Raw genomic sequence first — 16,167 nt, 5'->3', positions numbered from 1 at the left:
CAACAATTTATTGTTTCAATGGAGATGGGGAGGAAAGAGGAACCCCATGCCGAACTCGTTCAAGTACCCCTGGGGCTGTTTAAGAGCTTTTCAGTGTCCTCCAGCCTCCCCCCGCCCCCAGCACTGCCTGTCTTCCCATGCCTTTTACACCAGCTCTGCCATAGTACACAAGGGCTCCTTGTCACCAAGTCCTCCGCTTGCTCACTTATAATGGGAAACAGCTGTGGCAAGCATGTCCCAAACAAAGCTTTACACATTCCTGGTGGAACTGCCTCCTCACCGCCAAAACCCCCAGACTTTATATTTACTACAGAAAATTCAAAACACAACCACTTTTCCTCCTCCAAGCTGTAATTTCCTCCCTAACAGGCCTGTCAAATTTGAGATTTCATGTGCTATTCTTATCTGAAGTCCCTGCTTCCCCCCTGCCCCACAGCTCAGCAAAGCTGACAGCCCTCCAGCACCATGAACATGGCTAAAAGTAGCTTCTGTGGAGCACAGCAGCACATTCTTCCTTCACTAAAAAACACCACAGAGGATGATTTTAAGTAGAGATAGGAAAAAAAATCTGTGTGATGAAACAAAAATCTGTCTGAATGGTGTTGGAATTTTCGCCAGGCGGAACCCTGTTTAAACAGGCAGGTGGTGAACAGCTCTGCTCTCCTCTCTCTGTTTTATTTTGCATCATTTTTTCTGTTGTTTTTGCCCAGAAACTATTATGGTAATACTCAGTGAGAAAGCCCGAGTTGATGATATTTCAGGTCCAATTCTGCGAGATCAAGAAGATTCAGTTTAGGATTCAGTGCTAGTAACTATCATGAGCAGGAGACTGGTGAACATTTCACCTCTTAGTTTGGCTGCAAAAGTCATGTCCTGAAATGGCCTGTGCTGGCACAAAAACAATTAAAGAGATTTTTGTGGACTGTACTCCAAGAAGCCCAGGGACAATGTGCATTGATCTGAACCTCTCTAAGAGCCCCAGAGAGTTGTCTTGTGTGGTCTCTGCTACACACAAGAGGAAAACAACCCATATGTGAGCCACTAACATAGCCAGGACATACAAAAAGAGGTCAGGCATCAGCAGTACATTTGAATGCATCCTGAACCGATGTGGCAACTTTCAGAGCTAATCAAGTCTTTCTGTCTGCCTTTTTACTGCTCAATTTCCCTGCCACTCAGCAAGCTTTGCTGCAAGACCAAGGGCAACCTGAGCTACCAACAGCCTGAGTTAGGGAGAAGCAGTGGTAATCAGGCAGGGAAAAGCACTAGCGCTGTAATTCCTTCCTGACCAATTTTCTAATTGCCTGAGCTCCAGGCCAACAATTTAAGTTATCAAAGTTTGTTCTAGCATTATACAAACAATTGAAGGAGAATCTGAAAGTGAAGCCAAGCAAGGAAGGCCAAAGAGCAGGCTCTTTTCCCGTAAGTCTTTTACTGAGGACACTACTGCTTGGATAGTCAGTATTTATTAAGACTATCTAGAGGTACTAATTACCTTAACTCCAGAATTCTTGTGGCTTAGGAAAACAAGTCTTCTGTTAGCCTGACAGCCAAAGAACACGTTTCTCTGCATTTTAACCACTACCTGGCTCTCCTGCTCAGCCCAGCAGCGCTGCTACATAGACAGCATGCTGTGTCAAGTGCCTCGCCAAAGTAGATGGGTGCACAAGTGGAAATACATGCCTCCAGGATTCCTCTTCTTGCTCCACATAGGTGTGTTGATACAAAATTCAGCTGCCATGTGCATCTAACCTGCAAACCTGGGAAAGCTGTGAAGGACTAACATTTCTTCTTCTTACCTTAAAAATCATTACTCTCATGCAAACATCAGTTTTCACAAAGAAATGTTGTTTCTCCTGTCACCTTTGTAGACAATGGTCATTTGAGCACAGAAACAAGTGACTTAGAGGTGAAGGGCTCACTATTGCATGACAAAAATAGCTTGAAAGAGCACAAGGATCCCCGGTCTTCAAGTCTGCTCACAAAATGGCTTCACTATCTCAGATCAAAGGAGAAAAATACCCTATCATGTAATTCCTTCTCAGAGGTTTCAGCTAACTCTTTTTCCTCCTTAGAAATTCAGTGTCTCAGCCACTCCACCTTTCCTTTCCAATTATATCATAAGGACAGCTGGACTAGGTCAGACTAAAGGTTCATGTAGCCTCGTTCTTCCTGCAAACAGAAGCCGACAGGGAATTCGGTGGTTTGCAGTGGTTAACTGAGAAAGCACATGACATAGATTGAGTATGGAGCAATCCTGCCCCTGCTGCACCCTCCCTACACTTGACCACGAGCGAGTCATTCACATATCCCAAAAAGGTTGTTCTCACGGGGCTCCCAGAGTACCTAGAGAGCGAAAAACAGCTTACATGGGACTCACTAGAGCACCTGCAGCTGTATTTTGAGCATGGAAGCTGATCCAAACACCATCCACAAGCATCTCGAAGTTTGCCTCCCACTGGGCTTCTCTGCCACTTTGCTGCAGCAATGCTTTGGTGGTTTTTTTTAGCAGAAGTTGCCAGGAGGGATGGTTTGGGAATACTTCCTCCCACTTGCCCTCCCCACAGAGTTTCATAAACTAGCATCGAGACCTGATACTTGCACTCTTCTATATATTTATCCTCCCCCCTCTATGAGAAATTTTTAGTACTGCAGCACTTGAAGTCAATTCATTTCTTACCTAACAAGGATTTACCAGGAAGATGAGATCAAGGGAGCTCGTTCCATGTTAGCAGGGAGATGTTGTCTCCTGCTCAGTTGAGTTACGGCTAGAGCATTTGCTGTGGCCACAAGCAATCTGCCTACACCAGTGCCTCTGAGCCACCAGGTGGGTGGCCTTAGAGAAGGCCTGAGTCAGACCTAGTTTCTGGTCACCAGTCGGCAATTGAAACCAATCCCAGTAAAATCTACATAGGATACAGTGGTCAACATTTTGGCCTGTTATTTCCTGTATTACATGCAACTATATTACCCTTTAATATAGAGGTAGGGCCACGATACACTTCTTACATCCCCCTGCTCACATCATCTCCACCCAGCACACCCAGCCATGTGCTCTGGAAGATTCCTGGTAACTTCCCTGAGGTCAGATATGTGGAATAAGCAGAAAGAGGCAGAGGAGCAAAACTTTTTCACATTATTGATAGAAATGTCGTTGTAACAATGTGTTTTATTTGTTTGTCTTTTTAAACTGAGCCACATCTGTAAAGTTATGGAAAAAGAATGATGAGGGACTGTAAATCACTCAGGATGAAGGAGGAGCATGGTAACCCCCTCCAGTAACGTGACTGATGACTGACGTGAAAGAAAAGATGGCTGAGCAAGCCTGCGTAAGAGCAATGTAAATACACAGAGGTTATAAAGCACAGGTGGAGCCGTATTCCTACCCTCCAGAGTTCCCGGCTTCAGGCAAGGGACTTCCCACAGCTGGGAAGGCAAATCCTTTCTCGAGTTACATGCTGTCCCTCCCTAGAGGCAACTACTTCAGCAACTGAAATGTCTGTGGTTAATTTGTGCAGGAAACTGCTGCATCTCACCTCCTATTTCAGTAGGAGATTTGTGAGGTTGCAGAACGCTGGATTGGCTGCTGCCACTGTATTTTAGGAGGAAAAGCACGTGGGACACTTCTTGACAGGAAAGAAGTTTTGGAATGGGTCGAGGTATAGTCAAGATTTCCATAAGTGACAACAATTTGATCCCTCCAAACTGTAATCATAGCAGACCTCCTGATTTTTTTTTTTATTACCCTCATAAATTATACAGTGAACCACCTTCTTTCCTAAAACCTTGTAAAATCCCATAAAATATATTACTGTATCCTTCCAACCACAGTCTACAAAGCAGGGTTTCTCCTGCACAGAGTGGTTACCACTTCAGTCCTCCAAAGCAGCTTGCAATGATTAAACTGCAGGTCACTTCAGTCCTGGTAAAAATTTTTTGAAATAGATATATTAAATGCATTTCAGTGCAGCAGTGGGCTGAAGGCCATGCTTGCAAATAAGGATGAATGATAAAACACGTGAAAGGAAGACAGTTTGTAGCTCTAATTCCACCTTATCTTTTTACAGCTTTACATGATATGTATTGGCACACGAAATACCTGCATCATCAACCTGGCACCTTCTGTCCAGGTGCAGCCATCTCCGGGGCAGAACGCAGGGGCTGTCCTCAGTTTACAGCAGCGCTCTAGAAAAACTGCAGAAAAGGGATGGGGGGGGGGAGAGGAAAAAAAAAAAAAAAAAAAAAAAAAAAAAAAGAGTCTGCTAAGAAATTTACCCTCCGTCTCCCTCTGGTGGCTCAGTGCAGCAGGATGCTGCAGAGCCTGAAGGAGGTACCAGAAGGCAAGAGGTTATCAAACCACCCAGATCTCACAGGCAACCACTGGAAACCAAGCAGCTCAGTCTCCTAGGTGGCACATTCTGTGCGAGTGTCTCCAAAGACGGATTTCAGCAATTTACTCAAACCAAATTTCAGCATTACCTCCTCAACTTTTCAAGAAATCACAAATTTTTAATGAAAATGAGTTTTATTTGTCTTTAGGGCTCACATCTCCCAGCACTTTCCCTTTTAAGCTGAAAGCTTTGATTCTTAAGCGATCGCCCTATTTGTGTGGCTGGCTGCAACTGTTGTAGGTGAAATACTAAACATGGTGCAAGTACTGGTAGTCTAACAAGGTCAGCATTTAATATACTTTCTCTTGCGGAAACAGCAAAGTGGACAAAAGAGGTTCTTAACATCTAGTGTGGTAGAGCAAATAATCCCAAATTCTCCAAGTTCAGGCACAGATCAAATCGCTGTGGCAGCTGGTCTGCAGTAACTGCCCAGGTGCATGCTCTTACTCCCTGGCACAGACCAAGTGATTCAGTTTAGGTTACTTCTTTGTGGAGAAAGTCTTCTCCTCCTGTTGCAACAAACACAGGCAGTTTTAGAAGACAGAATTCCAAAGCAAGACGTTGGTTAAACATTTTGTAAGATGGAGAATTTGGGTCCTGGGACACAAGTTTGTGTCCTCCAGGAAGATGCACAGTGCTGCTTCCTGAGGGTCTCCACCTGTAGGATAACTCCCTGATTCCTGAAAGGTGTAATCTGGGGAACAAAAGGTCAGTCTTACTGAACGACTGCAGGACTGGAAAAGAAACACACCGCAGCTCATAGGAAACGCTTGCTATTTCTCACAATACAAGAGTTAACAGGGGACAAGAAGGGAGAGAGCAGAGCAGTGGTTAGACTGTCAGGCAAATGCATCCAAGACAAGCTGTAGGAAATGTGATTTTTGCATGGATAGCACATAAATTAAGGAACTGGGTGTCACCAAATGCCTTGAAGATTAACCATGTAAATTTGTTTAACCTCTTTTTCAATCATCAACTGAATTAGTCCATCAGGGCTATTAAATATAACTATACATGCAGCTTCAAGTAAGTGGTGTTTTAAAACTGCTGATTGCTGGAAGAGTGTCCCAGAGTAACTTCAGTTCTTTTATTTTCAGTATGTATTTTCAGAATTCGTAACCGGATTCCTTTATTTTCCCCAATCATTACTTGTCATTTTGAAACACCTGATACCAGCCTAAACTGTTTTGTCTGACTCAGTGTAAAAGTGCTTTTCTGCAATTAGAGCTCTACCTTAACAAAATTTTATCCTTTCCCAGTCTCTTGCTTACCCAAAATACGAACTAGTTAAAAGAAAAGGAATAATACTCATAAGTTAGAAAATATGACGAGCAAGAAAGTTAGGAAGAGCACGCTTGTTCTGCCTCACACAGGAAAGACCAAAAAATACATGAGAAAACATTTCAAATATGTAACATTTATAAATTAAAGAATAATGTTCAAGCTGTTCTCCATCTGGAACAGAATATAATGGGCTAAAATTATAATAAGTTAGATTTCTGTTAATCAGTATAACAAACCTTCATAAGTAGGAAGTTAGTTACATACTACAGTAGGCAACTTTAAATAGATTGTAGACTCTTCTTCAAGCAGGACCTTCAGGAACAGGTTTAGACAAATCTCTGTCGGTATGGTCTACGGGATGGTCTAGATATGCTTGATACTACCTCTGCATAAAGGAAAGCACTACACAATTTCATCAGGTTTTTTTCCAGCCTGCGTGTCTAGGATACTCATCGATTCAAGATGCCAACAACAAAATTAGTGAAGACCAAAGAATACAAAGCACAGAATAGGCAAAAAACAGGGGGAGTCAGAATTGCTCTAAGATGATAAATTTGACCAAGTTGGTATTTCTAAAACCTTGTAAGAATATTAAAAACAATGGTTATAAGCCATTCTAGAAGGACTCAGTATCAAAAGGGAAGGGAAAGTTGCAGTCTAAGCTAAGAAGCTGCTCTGTGAAAAGCAGAACAGATGCAGCCTTCTTTCCAGGGATCTGCGTCCCATGTTCACTGAGACCTCCACAGTAACAGCCTTGCAGCTCCCCTGTTTTGTGCTCACCAGGCAAGAAGTAATGCCTTGCTGCTAGGTGTAGGCTGATCAGCTGCCTAGCACATGTGCTAGCTGGCCAGCCCACATCCTCGTTGGCAAACCTGCTGCAGGGACACCACCGTGACTGACTCCTGCTGGTCTCTTCCCCAGTGAAGGCACAAATCTGTGTTCTTCTCTTCTGCCTATCCAGTGGTTTCATTAAATTTGCAGGGACTTAGCCACCATCAAGATGTCTTCTCCCTAATTGGTCATTGCTGACAAACAGGAAAGAAATCATTTGACTAGTGACCAGTCTGCTTACTGGTTTCTATTGGCCACATCTTTCCATTAGCCTGTCAAATGGAAGATCAGGGGGATGACTTGGCAGCAGCCTAGATGCAGCTACATCTCATAACAGAGGGCCTTCCAATATCCTTGACAAAGGTACAATAAAATCAAGTGGCCACATGCTGAAATCTAGACTAGCAAGGAAATGCACGTTTTTAAGCAGGAGATTTATTAATTTTGCAGCTTAGCAAAAGAGGTAGAAGGTTCTCCTCTGCTGGCAATTCTTGAATCAAGGCTGGATGATTTTCCAAAAGGCAGGGTCTAATTTAGAGATCATCTCACACAGGCTTGCGTTACGCAGGAGGCTAGATGAGACGGCTGCAGCAATCCCTTCCGGCCTCGTCATTCCAGTCAACGAGGAACACCACTCTCGTCTCTGCTCTTCCTTCCCCCGCCCCGTATGCTTCCATTCCTGGCTATGCTTCTACCTAACCAAGAAAGGCAAACAACTCACAGCAGGGTCTTTCTTCCACACAGTCATCCAGCTATGTATGTGACCATACTAAAGATAGACTCTAACAAAAAAAGCGGTGTGGAGCTGTTCCATCTGAGGACATCTTAGGTCATTTCCCCCCTATTCTCACTTTGAATCTTTCTCCTTTCAAGACGACTATGTCAGACTCACCCAGGTATGCCCTCCTTCTCCTACAGCCTCCAGTTCCCTGATGTCAGGAACGGCTCCCCCCACCACACCCCCCCGGCAGTTTTTTTCCCCACATTGGCAACTGTGGTGCTTCTAGCTAACAATCTACTAGCTATAATTATACAGAAGGTGCTGCCTCAGTAATCAGCTGCTGTGATCTGTTTTAATAAAGTGATGAAAACATCCCACACAGAGATTTAATAGAGTCAGATGTGCAAAGAGCACAGGCTACAGGACAACAGACAAAATTATGGAGCATTTTTCAGTAGATGCAATAGTATAGCTGAGTTAAGTTTCAGGATTTGATCCAAAATGCACAGCATTAAATTCAGTCTAAACTACTTCCAGCATTATTGGACCAGACCAATAGTGTCTGCTATCTTGGAGCATTGACACCTCCACTAAAATGAGTGCTTGGCACTGTCTGAACAGGGATAGCCCCTCAATGGTGGGCACGATGGGCAAAGAACAGCAGGACAGCAGATAAGGACACTTTCAGCTTGCTCAGGGGAACACATTGAGTAGGCCAGACCTAGAAACCATGTCAAGTCCCCTACTTCTGACAACTTTGTCTGCTGTGCTTGAGACCGAGCTCCACATCAATACCTTCCCATTTAAAAAGGAAGATCTCAAAAATTACCAACGTATTCTTTGGACAATAACATTCTGCTCTCTTACAGTGAGCAACAGACAGCTTTAGTCACCAGCAGCTGCAAACTCAGCACCTCTTGCCCCTGCTGTGCTCACTAAGAAGTTGCATCCTCCTGCCCCTCCAAGCACACACACTCACAGAGCACGGGAAGGATGTGGTTCACCAAGAGTCATTTTCCAAATTCATCCCAATTGCTCTATTAATTATCCTTTAGCTTCAACATGAGGAACCAGTTTCTATCTTTTGCAGCTGGCCTAATTTTAGTAATGCATCAATTTTCTGTGCTGTTATCCCTTCCTCAGTGTTAATCCTGCCCACACAACAAATCTGGCATTGATCTGTTGTGGTAGATAAATATTTTGGCTTAGTCTATGAGAGAGGCAAGAGGAGGGAGTAGAAGAAGGCTCTTAATAGCCAGACTGAGCATCTCTAAATCAGAAGTAGTCATGTGGAGAAAAACAAAGAAAGAGAAAGCAAAAAAATGTACTGTTAGCCTGTAAAGGTAAGAATGTCCTTGTGAATATACAGCTACATAGCTGATCGGCAATTTCTGCCAGCACAGATTCAGATTAATGAATATATGTCCATGTGAAGGGAGGCTTCTGTTTTGGCTAGTGTTCATGCCATGGCAAAGATGACTCTCTCCCCTACCCAAGGCTCTTCTTTCTCACCAAGCTATGGATCTAGATCAATATGGGAGACAAGATAGTATTTTGTGGGCACTTCCAAATCTTCAGAATGATTTCTGCCTCTGAACAGCCATCAGTGAAGAGATTAATTCCATTTGAGACCCACCTCTGTGTTAACTGCTCTCCTGCCTGGCTCAAGTGAAAGTGAGCATTGAGGGTACCAACATAAACCTGACACACTACATTTAAGAAATCACTGCTCTGAATACCAGTCACATCCCACTCCAGGTCTCTACTGAAACCACCTGAGCAGGGCAAGGTAAAACAAAGCAGCACGATCAGCCCCCTTGAACTGCATGCTCTACAACAGTGAAGGGCAAAAGATCCTGAAAATGATAAAACTAGCTGGAAACATGGCCTAAAACCCTATGTTTCTGAGCTTCAGCCTGTTTTAGATGAGCCTTTCCATGCTGCCAGCCCTCTTTAGTGAGCTCCATACTGAATTTTAAGAGTCCAGGGGCACCCTGAGCCAAGTGCCATCTCTAAATCCCAGCCTGTAAATACATGGTTTTTGGAAGTAAGGAGCATCTCAAAATTTTGCAAGACAAAAAGCCTGAAACTTGATGACAGCAACTTATTGGATTCATGAGAGCAAGGAGCAGACTCAGCTCTGGCTGAAAATATCATTAATCTTATAGGTCCTGTTCTAGGTCATGGAACCTGAAATGGCAGAATCAGTGGCAAAACCAGAGGCACCAGGCAAGGCTGAAAGGACAAAAGAACAGACATCATCCAGACACTGTTCATCACTGTGTACATAACGTGCCTGTCACACGTACCCCTGAGCTAGGATTTTGATCTGTGTTAGGCCAGGATGTGATTGCCAGCCACAGAAAGGAAAATAACTCTTGTTTGGTCTGGAAGTCTCGCACTCCTATTTCCAAATGCTCCTCTGGGACTGCTGAAAGAAACAACTCCTCCCAGCCAGGCCAGGTATTTAAATAGCCTGGCCACGAATCCACTGCTCTGGGCCACTCAGTTCAGTGGCAGCTGAACCTGGACCTCAGCCAGCGCCCCAGACTATTAACCTTCACAATAACTCAGTCAACATTTTTGTTGTCTTGACGGTGGCACTTGCAGAAAAAAATGCTTTAGCGCGCCCTTGCCCTGCCAAAATGCACTGGCTGCGATGAAAAGCTGAGGATAAAGAAACATGCACTCAGCCCAGGCGATGCCTTCCACAGCCTGCTGCCAGATCTCTGTTTGCAGCCAACTAGCCAACTATTTCACCCAGGGGAGTGCAAAAAAAAAAAAAAAAAAAAAAAAAAAAAAAAAAAAAAAGAGGCCGTTAGTATGTGTGTGGGCACAACGGAGACAAGACTGGGATCTTCTTCTCGGAAGCAAAAGAGCTTGAACCTGACAAATAACAGAAAACAGATTCCCCAAATATCTATAATTAGTCCAAATATACAAGCTGACCACAGCTGTGAATGTGTCCATCTCTTCTCTGAGATGGACATAAAGGAGGGAGGGAAGGGGACCCCTGCGGCAAAACACTTAACGAAGGGCTCCAAAAGCGCTTTCGGGTAAGGAGCGCAGGTTGGGAGACCGAAGGGCAGTCAAGCACTGAAGAGGAACAGGAAGGGAAGGTTGTAAAGCTCCACCTAGAAGTCTGCCCCAGAGCCTCGGGCCAAAAGCTGCGTACCATCCACTCCCTTAGGTGCGGCCTTACCCGCCAGGATCGCCGCACCCTCCCAGCGGTTCTCCTGCCCTGGTGGAGCACTCTCCCGTCCTCCTCCTCTCTGTGTAGTCAAAAAAACCCCCAACCAACTAAACAAACAAAAAAAACCCAAGATAATGCTAGCAGATTTTTCTTTTGGATTCTGAAGTTCCCCAGCCAGGAAATAACAATACAGCACACTTCTTTTTTTTTTTTTTTCATTATAACCAAATAAAAAGTGGACCTGTTTTGAGATTCCATGAAGAACAGCTGAAGTAAGTGGGAAATACAAGCAGAAAGCTGTTCTGGGAACACCATACAGACAAGTTAGTGTACACAGGAAGGAGAAAGGATACCTAAAAGAGATTTTTCAGCTATGGTCTCCTAGGTGATCTTAGATTTGCCCTTAGTTCCTTCTAGGTTCTATTTTTCCCCTCCTCTGTAAAATAGGGGTAGTAAAATATCTAATTTCTCCACCTCTCTTTTGTCCCACCAGCTTGTACAGCCTGTAGGTCAATTCTGGTTCTGATCTTAGTTAAAACTTGAAAAAAACTGCCAGAAGAGCAGCAAGGTTATAGGTTCACACTGGAGTTGAGTTTAATTCAAGATAAGAAACCAGTCAAATCAACTAGAGAATAACTTATGCCTTTTCACGTTAATATTTGCATTTCTCTTGTTCCTAAGGAACAGTACCTAGGCAGAGCTACTTGTGTGGTACACCCTCTCCCACTGTGAAACTGCTCTCTAGAAGAAAGAGGGTAACTTGCTGGAAATGTCCCTGAAGTCGTTAATCAGCACATCTCAGCTGGGCAGAGGCTCTACTCTTTACTTCATCCACAAACACCGCACCTGAAATATAATTTAGATTTCAGAGGGTGGCGATTTTTCGTTGTTGTTGTTTTCCCCCACTTTAACCTTTTGCAAGGGTGTGGAAAGCAAATAATCCCAACTGAGCATTCCTTACCTAGCAAACTTACAGTTGGTTTCTTAATTAGGAATTTAATAAATATGACTTAATTATCTCTTAACAAGATTGCTTTATTAATGCCCATGGCCATAGCCCTTTAGGGCTCTTGATCTTGTCAGATCTCAAAAGCTAGGCTGAGTCAACACTTGAATAAACAGCCACCAAAACTACCTAGTGCTGCCAGAGGTGGTATTTGCATTTCTGTAAATGATTCCCTTCCCAGGTTGAACTCTGCCTCTTTGCACAAGGCCAAGCAAAGCTTTACTGTAGGAGGTTCCACTCCTGCACCAATTGCAAAGTGGAGACCTGTCTACTTTCGACACTTTTCACAGCAGGCAAAGTGACCAGGCCATACTCTAGCTGGAGTAATTGCAGTTCCCTTTACATACTTAAAGGCAACTTGAAATTTCACCAGGAGCCAGTTTTCTCCACTTCTGAAGACCTGTTGTGCAATGCTGTCATATACTGTTAAGACCTGCCTACATGACAAGAGTTTAGACATCTCCTTAGGTACCTGGAGTGCTTATAAAACACTCCTTGGCCACCTTGAGCCCTCATTAATATTTATAACAGGAGAAGCATGTATGGACAGCTCTCATTAAGACTACCTAATCATTTCTGTTCTCAAATGGCCTTCTTCAGTTGTAAGCAACTGTGTTAGATTTTAACCTTTTCAGCTGGAAGTTTGCCATTTTGGCTTCTGCCTAGTATTTTTTTAAAAGTTTGGTTCAGCTGTTTTTCAGTTTTAAGGCAATGAGTAGGTGGGGGAAAAATACAACTGTTGCCATTATTTAAAAGTAAAAGAAAAACTGTCATTTTGTCTTGAGCATCCAGCACCTCACCAAGAAGAGAAGAGAACATTTAAAGTTGGTTCAGACATGTACATGCTAGTTTTTCAGTGAAAACACATCTTGTGAGCAGAATCACATCAATGCCTACCGAGCTAAACTACCCCAAATCCATTACTTAGTATCTAGGAGCAAATCCACAGACAAGTTTCTTAAACAATAACCACTCAGTAGCAGCAGTGGTGCTGGAGGTTGTGATCCTTGAGTGCTAGAAAAGACAATTTGCGGAGCTTGTTCCCTAAGACACAGGAAGGAGGTTGAGGGGAAAGGTCGCATCCATCAAGGAGGAAGATGCTGGAGAACAGCCTGCTCTTGAGACAAGGAGGTACACCACGCCCAAGGCTTTGCAGAGCCAACAAGGCATCCCTCTCTACAGAGAGATACCTGTCTGCAGTGGATGTGTTTCACATGATGATGGGTTAGCTCTGGTAGGGAAGAGTTATTGCAGACATTTGTAGCAGGGAGATTATTGAGGTGGCTGTTGGATCATCTCAAATAACTGGTGCATGATTTGGTGCGAGAGGTTACTCAAAGTTATTCAAGCTGCTGACTAGCACTCCCTGACTCCTCCTCTGCCATGCCCCTCTCTCAGAGCTAACAACCCCACTCAGGACGGTTCACCTGTAACACACACTGGTGAAATGAGCCAATTCCAGTTTGTTTCAAAGTTTTTTTTTCCTTCCCTTTTCCCTAAAAGTAAAAAGTAGGTAACCTCTTCTTGCCCCCAAAGAAGACATGCTGTTAATTCAGTGGAGAGCCTGGCAGGAGAAACAGCTGAATCAGCACAACAGGAGTTCCAGTAACCCCTAAGAAATGAGTGCTTCCTAGGGAAGCAACACCACAAACTGGATCTACAGCTGACAGAACAACAGCATGAAACCACAGGTTGAATCCAAGACACTTATCCATCCAGTATCAGAAGAAGAAGAGATAAGAGACAGCAAAAGATCCAATCCCCTATCCCAGCTCCCTGCATCCCAGACAAGGTTAGAAATAGCTTTTGATGAAAATTCATCTGTTCAAGAACTTTGTAGACAGCAGATCATCTATGGACTGTGTTTTTAAGGCTTGCTGAGTCTTGGTACCATGTTCCCTCTCTCCTGTGGTTCATCCAAATGCCCAGTGCTTCTTACATGCGAAACAGCTGCAGCCCTATATAAGTTTTCTGCTGGCCCACCACAAAATGAAGGCGTGTTTCCTGGCAGCCAGTTTGTTGCTCTTCCAAACCACTCCAAGTGGTCTGTTCAGCGTTACAGCCAACGCAGCCTGCTGGAGAGCAGTACACTGAGGAAATGTCCTGGAGCAGTTTTATTTGGAGCTAACATCTTTGATGGTGAGCTGATGCCTCATGGAAAGCTTTGGAGCAGAACTAACCTTGCCTTTAGAGCACGAGAGCTTCTGTTCCGCCCCCCCTTGCCACCGATCTTTCCACTTGCATAAAAACAACAGAAGCCATATAGTCCAGGGGAATAAAAAGAATAAAAAGCAGCAATCTGGAAACCAGACACCCATTTACTTTTTTTTTTTTTTTTTTTTTTTTTTTGATTTCACCACTGTTCTCCTTTACCTCCAAGTCTGTTGCTGATTCTCTCTCACTTCACTTTCCTTTCTACCCTGAATCTGTCTAGTCCATACAGGTTACAAACTTTTCAAGCCAGGGACACCTTCTCATTGTATGTCTGTTTCTGGCCTGATGGAATAGGAAAATAGTTAAAACATTTTTTAAAAGATCAATAAAGATCAACTAAGAAAAGTCATATTGTTTCGGAGGAGCTGGTCAGCTTCTCTTGCTCCATATGTACTTGAAGGCTAAATGCTTTGGAGTACATTCAGTTATCCCTTTGTCAAACACTATGATAAGTGCAATATTACAAAGGCCTCTCTTGCTCTTCCCTCTCCCCAAACCTATAAATATCTCTGGGCTTTGGGCGACAGCACAGAACGAGCATGGATCCTACCCCTGAGGTGTAATAGAGTATGGGTTGCGAGGCTGGCTCTCACTGCTTGAATTCACTTGGTGTACACTTCCAGGCCCCTGCACTACAGCAGTTTGGTAGTGTCATTGATGCATTTGAAGCCTACAGAGTCACAGCGACTCTCTGGCTTTGGCTGTAACTCCACTAAGCAAACAGGATGACCTCCTCTGCTTTTGAGTAGCCTGGATTCTCTACAGCAACTGTACGATGACGCACGGTACAGCTTACTAGTGACATTTTCAGACACACCTAAGCTCTTGGGCTTGTGCCAGCTTCACGCACAACATCCTGGCAAATGCTCCATCAGGAGGCAAGTTTCACCAGCGTATGTGATTGCACTGCATTGCATCTGGAATGAATAAGGGGCAGTGCTCTTCCTTCCATGCTCTGTCCATCCCACAGCCGCTGCTTTGCCAGCTGTCCAGGCTGGTGCTTTCAGGCAGTGCTATGAACCAGAAAAGGATCTGATGCTCTTCTTCAGCCTGCCAGTGCTCCCTGCTTCTGCCCTCAGACCCCCTCAAGTCAGAAGAGCTAAATGGCTGTACAAATGCTCTACAAACAGGATGAAAAAATATTCTCCTCTGGAGGAATAGCATTAGCATATCACAGCCTTATGGGTATACACCTGCTTGACACAGCACACTGCTAATGGGTATCACCTTCCTGCTTTGCTCCAGCTAGGTTATTTGCAAGGAGGGCTCCTCCTTAGTGGGTTACCAAAGTACAACAGACAGGATGCTCAGTAAGAAACTTCAAGGACCTGTCTCCTCTGTCTCCTGCTCTCCTATTTTTATCACAGCCTGCCAAACACTCCCTGTTTTCTGCCATTCCCTTGGCTCCATTGAGTACAGCTGGGAGACCTGCAGAGCAAGAACAGCATTTCCTCTGCCTGATGAGCTGCCACCTAGCTCGAAAGCAAACAGCAGCTCCCCTCATCCCCTTTCCTCTTCTCCTAGCCCCTTCTCTTCTGAGCCAGAAGGACAAACTCTGGCCAGCACTGAAGCTGGAAAAATCAGCCTTTTACCTTGCCTTCAGCTGTCTGCACACATAGCTTGGTCACTGAGGAGAACACAAAGCAGGAGGCAGCAGCAAAGGCCCCACAACTGCTGAGACACCAAAGCACACAGAGAGCAGGAAGTTGTTATCTGGCCCCAGTAATAAGAAACAGCTGCTGCTGGGCTGGGGGCAGCCACCACTCACCCTTGCTCAAAGCAGATGAGCAGCTGTGTTTGGGAAACCTTCTGCTTCAGCTTGTGGTCCGCAGGACCCATGAATGAGGGGAAAGCTCAGGAGGTGCCCACAAAATCAGCACCTGAAGTCTTCATTTTCCCAAGCTGTTTTGGCAAGTCAGCCCCAGAGACCTCACTAGAATTGACTTTCTTACAAGATGTCCCTTTTCCTCTCAGCTCTGCTGGCTCAGAAATAGGTGATACTGCAGCATATCCCCAACACATAACAGTTGCAGCTGAAATGTGTTGGCCAGGTGCTTTGGAAACCTTGAAAAAAACGGCAGTGAGCTTCCAGTTGGTCTGCCAAGGTACGTCAGTGCTGACTCTGCTCTGCCAGTGCAGTTCAAAGCTGGCTGTTTGAGGCATTACTTTTAGAGGCTCTTTTGAAGCAAGTGTAATTCAGAGGAAAGCACAGAAAAAGAAGAGAATCTGTATTAGAAAAAGCATGACTTCAGCCAAGCTGCCCTATCCAGGGGAAGGGCAAAGGAAAAGGTGAGATGAATTAAAAATACACTTTCCCCTGGGGTATTTCTCTCTCCTGCACCGTGACTGTTTTACCTGTCAGGAGCGTGAGAACCCAGAGGAAGAGGAGAGCGCAGGCACTCCTGGGACCTCCTCTCCCCCATGGCACGTGGGTGGCCCTAGCCAAAGGTTGCATGGAAATAATTTTTATTTGTGTTGTCAAAGGCTAAAAACGTCTCTGTAAATATTCCAGGGATAGGTTAACAAT

Source organism: Rhea pennata, chromosome 5, assembly GCF_028389875.1.
Source record: "Rhea pennata isolate bPtePen1 chromosome 5, bPtePen1.pri, whole genome shotgun sequence".
Taxonomy (NCBI): Eukaryota; Metazoa; Chordata; class Aves; order Rheiformes; family Rheidae; genus Rhea; species Rhea pennata.
The sequence above is the reverse complement of the archived record's forward strand: the minus strand, read 5'-3'. Positions refer to the sequence as shown.